This window comes from Taudactylus pleione, unplaced genomic scaffold (genome assembly GCF_031769625.1).
Source record: "Taudactylus pleione unplaced genomic scaffold, aTauple2 ptg000016l, whole genome shotgun sequence".
NCBI lineage: Eukaryota > Metazoa > Chordata > Amphibia > Anura > Myobatrachidae > Taudactylus > Taudactylus pleione.
In genome coordinates, this window is record NW_028284418.1 from 16,981,522 (window position 1) to 16,986,359 (window position 4,838).

General features: G+C 32.5%; 2 non-coding genes across 2 annotated transcripts; both read right to left on the reverse strand.

Moving 5' to 3' along the window:
- Positions 1-378: 378 nt before the first annotated feature.
- On the reverse strand, positions 379-460 carry TRNAL-UAG (transfer RNA leucine (anticodon UAG)). Its single transcript is given in 2 exon segments — positions 379-413; positions 423-460. It is a non-coding gene; the product is annotated as a tRNA-Leu (tRNA).
- Positions 461-2,110: 1,650 nt separating this feature from the next.
- On the reverse strand, positions 2,111-2,192 carry TRNAL-UAG (transfer RNA leucine (anticodon UAG)). Its single transcript is given in 2 exon segments — positions 2,111-2,145; positions 2,155-2,192. It is a non-coding gene; the product is annotated as a tRNA-Leu (tRNA).
- Between the last annotated feature and the right edge of the window lie 2,646 nt (positions 2,193-4,838).

A 4,838-nucleotide genomic window follows, 5' to 3' on the forward strand; every position in this document is an offset into this window, starting at 1 on the left:
AGGGTTTTTTTGTTTTAAAGTATTAATTGAAAAGATGTCAGCAAAAGTTAAAAGAAAGTTCATTATTAAACATAAATCCGATGAGAAATTCAGATTTTTTATAGAATTGCATTTTGTTTATTTTCATTGAAATAACAAAAGAAATTGAGATGCATGAAGTAATAAAATATTAGTTCTGATAGGGCACATAATTACTTCATGCAAAATTAAAATTTGAATATCTTTATTGTTAGCAGATATCATTATTTTAAAGGTTTGAATAGACTGTTGCAACTATGATGAACTGTTGGGAACTTGGTGGCTAATGCAGGGTACTATCACCAACCTTTTTCAGTTGGTTAATATCTGATCAAAAATCAATTATTTGGAAAATAAGATTGGCAGCAGTGGGATTTGAACCCACGCTTCCGAAGAGACTGTAGCCTAAATCCAGCGCCTTAGACCGCTCGGCCATGCTACCACTGGCACACATGGAGTTCTTATCTCACAGATCTTTCATATAATTAAGATTGCTGCAAATTAAATGTTTAATTTAGTTTTAAAGCGACACTTGGAAAGAAGTGTCATGTTAAAAGTCTATGAAATGATAAACAATTCGCTAATACAAGATTTCAATGAAAGGTAAAAACATCCATGTTTTACTTAGTAATATTGATGAGAACTGATTTTTTAATTTTCTCAGTTACTTTTTGTTTGTTTTAACTGACATATTCAAAAATTGAGATGCTTGCTAGGTGCATAATGTAGATCGCAGAGATATTCAAAGCCACTTTTTGAGAGCAACAATACATTTTAGATAGTTCTAAAAAAGGTTTGAGAAAACTATTAAAACCATGATAACTTGTTTTGAGCTACTGCATGTGACAGCTTATGGTGTGCTTCCACCAACCAAATTTAGCTTCTTTTATACCTTATCTTCTTTAGGAATACATTTTGATATATATCACTGGATCTTCTCCTTGGAGAATAAATATGGCAGCAGTGGGATTTGATTCCAGCAGCTTGAATAGCTCTGTCATCCTACAACCTGCTGTACACTTTAAAATATTTTAACTCTCATATCTGGAATGTCATTCAAAACTTTACCCAAAGTCAGGAAAAGCAGAGATAAAATGTAAAAGAAGCCAGGTACATTTAACAAGTAATGATTATATTTGTCTTCAGATTTCCTTCATTTAGTGCAACTGATGTATCCAAATAACTTTGAAGTACTATTCAAATGCCTAAGATAGACAGCTGTGAGATTAAAATCCAGAAAGATAGGAAAGATAGAGAAATCGGAATATAAATCCATCAATTTATACCAATGAGTCACGTTGCCAACATTTCCATCTATAATTGTATGATAAGACCACTCAGTAATTAAATATTAGTTATGATATTACTTCTAATTACTTCATGCCAACTTCATTTTGGCTCATCTTTACTCTTAGCAGATAACATTTTTAAAACGTTTGGGAAGTCTCTTGTAACAATGATGAACTGTTGAGTAGCTATAGGAATCTTCCACCAACCAACTTCAGCTGGGTAATATCCTATCTAATGGAAAAAAAGAATCACTTTGCCATCAATAACTGCCCTACTCTTTGTATAATAAAGATGGCAGTAGTGAGATTTGCACCCACGCCTCCAAAGAGACTGGAGCCTTAATCCAGCGCTTTAGACTGCTCGGCCATGCTGCCACATGTGCATGTTGTTAGGTTAGCTCACAGATCTAGAACTTCAAAATTAAAGGGTTTTTTTGTTTTAAAGTATTAATTGAAAAGATGTCAGCAAAGGTTAAAAGAAAGTTCATTATTAAACATAAATCCGATGAGAAATTCAGATTTTTTATTGAATTGCATTTTGTTTATTTTCATTGAAATAACAAAAGAAATTGAGATGCATGAAGTAATAAAATATTAGTTCTGATAGGGCACATAATTACTTCATGCAAAATTAAAATTTGAATATCTTTATTGTTAGCAGATATCATTATTTTAAAGGTTTGAGAAGACTGTTGCAACTATGATGAACTGTTGGGAACTTGGTGGCTAATGCAGGGTACTATCACCAACCTTTTTCAGTTGGTTAATATCTGATCAAAAATCAATTATTTGGAAAATAAGATTGGCAGCAGTGGGATTTGAACCCACGCTTCCGAAGAGACTGTAGCCTAAATCCAGCGCCTTAGACCGCTCGGCCATGCTACCACTGGCACACATGGAGTTCTTATCTCACAGATCTTTCATATAATTAAGATTGCTGCAAATTAAATGTTTAATTTTGTTTTAAAGCGACACTTGGAAAGAAGTGTCATGTTAAAAGTCTATGAAATGATAAACAATTCGCTAATACAAGATTTCAATGAAAGGTAAAAACATCCATGTTTTACTTGGTAATATTGATGAGAACTGATTTTTTAATTTTCTCAGTTACTTTTTGTTTGTTTTAACTGACATATTCAAAAATTGAGATGCTTGCTAGATGCATCAAGTAGATCGCAGAGATATTCAAAGCCACTTTTTGAGAGCAACAATACATTTTAGATAGTTCTAAAAAAAGTTTGAGAAAACTATTAAAACCATGATAACTTGTTTTGAGCTACTGCATGTGACAGCTTATGGTGTGCTTCCACTAACCAAATTTAGCTTCTTTTATACCTTATCTACTTTAGGAAAGCACTTTGATATATATCACTGGATCTTCTCCTTGGAGAATAAATATGGCAGCAGTGGGATTTGATTCCAGCAGCTTGAATAGCTCTGTCATCCTACAACCTGCTTAACACTTTAAAATATTTTAGCTCTCATATCTGGAATGTCATTCAAAACTTTACCCAAAGTCAGGAAAAGCTGAGATAAAATGCAAAAGAAGCCAGGTACATTTAACAAGTAATGATTATATTTGTCTTCAAATTTCCTTCATTTAGTGCAACTGATGTATCCAAATAACTTTTAAGTATTATTCAAATGCCTAAAATAGACAGCTGTGAGATTAAAATCCAGAGAGATAGGAAAGATAGAGAAATCGGAATATAAATCCATCAATTTATACCAATGAGTCACGTTGCCAACATTTCCATCTCTAATTGTATGATAAGACCACTCAGTAATTAAATATTAGTTATGATATTACTTCTAATTAATTCATGCCAACTTAATTTTGGCTCATCTTTACTCTTAGCAGATAACATTTTTAAAACGTTTGGGAAGTCTCTTGTAACAATGATGAACTGTTGAGTAGCTATAGGAATCTTCCACCAACCAACTTCAGCTGGGTAATATCCTATCTAATGGAAAAAAAGAATCACTTTGCCATCAATAACTGCCCTACTCTTTGTATAATAAAGATGGCAGTAGTGAGATTTGCACCCACGCCTCCAAAGAGACTGGAGCCTTAATCCAGCGCTTTAGACTGCTCGGCCATGCTACCACATGTGCATGTTGTTAGGGTAGCTCACAGATCTAGAACATCAAAATTAAAGGTTTTTTTTGTTTTAAAGTATTAATTGAAAAGATGTCAGCAAAGGTTAAAAGAAAGTTCATTATTAAACATAAATCCGATGAGAAATTCATATTTTTTATTGAATTGCATTTTGTTTATTTTCAATGAAATAACAAAAGAAATTGAGATGCATGAAGTAATAAAATATTTTATTACTGATAGGGCACATAATTACTTCATGCAAAATTAAAATTTGAATATCTTTATTGTTAGCAGATATCATTATTTTAAAGGTTTGAGAAGACTGTTGCAACTATGATGAACTGTTGGGAACTTGGTGGCTAATGCAGGGTACTATCACCAACCTTTTTCAGTTGGTTAATATCTGATCAAAAATCAATTCTTTGGAAAATAAGATTGGCAGCAGTGGGATTTGAACCTAAATCCAGCGCCTTAGAACGCTCGGCCATGCTACCACTGGCACACATGGAGTTCTTATCTCACAGATCTTTCATATAATTAAGATTGCTGCAAATTAAATGTTTAATTTAGTTTTAAAGCGACACTTGGAAAGAAGTGTCATGTTAAAAGTCTATGAAATGATAAACAATTCGCTAATACAAGATTTCAATGAAAGGTAAAAACATCCATGTTTTACTTGGTAATATTGATGAGAACTGATTTTTTAATTTTCTCAGTTACTTTTTGTTTGTTTTAACTGACATATTCAAAAATTGAGATGCTTGCTAGGTGCATAATGTAGATCGCAGAGATATTCAAAGCCACTTTTTGAGAGCAACAATACATTTTAGATAGTTCTAAAAAAGGTTTGAGAAAACTATTAAAACCATGATAACTTGTTTTGAGCTACTGCATGTGACAGCTTATGGTGTGCTTCCACCAACCAAATTTAGCTTCTTTTATACCTTATCTTCTTTAGGAATACATTTTGATATATATCACTGGATCTTCTCCTTGGAGAATAAATATGGCAGCAGTGGGATTTGATTCCAGCAGCTTGAATAGCTCTGTCATCCTACAACCTGCTGTACACTTTAAAATATTTTAACTCTCATATCTGGAATGTCATTCAAAACTTTACCCAAAGTCAGGAAAAGCAGAGATAAAATGTAAAAGAAGCCAGGTACATTTAACAAGTAATGATTATATTTGTCTTCAGATTTCCTTCATTTAGTGCAACTGATGTATCCAAATAACTTTGAAGTACTATTCAAATGCCTAAGATAGACAGCTGTGAGATTAAAATCCAGAAAGATAGGAAAGATAGAGAAATCGGAATATAAATCCATCAATTTATACCAATGAGTCACGTTGCCAACATTTCCATCTCTAATTGTATGATAAGACCACTCAGTAATTAAATATTAGTTATGATATTACTTTTAATTACT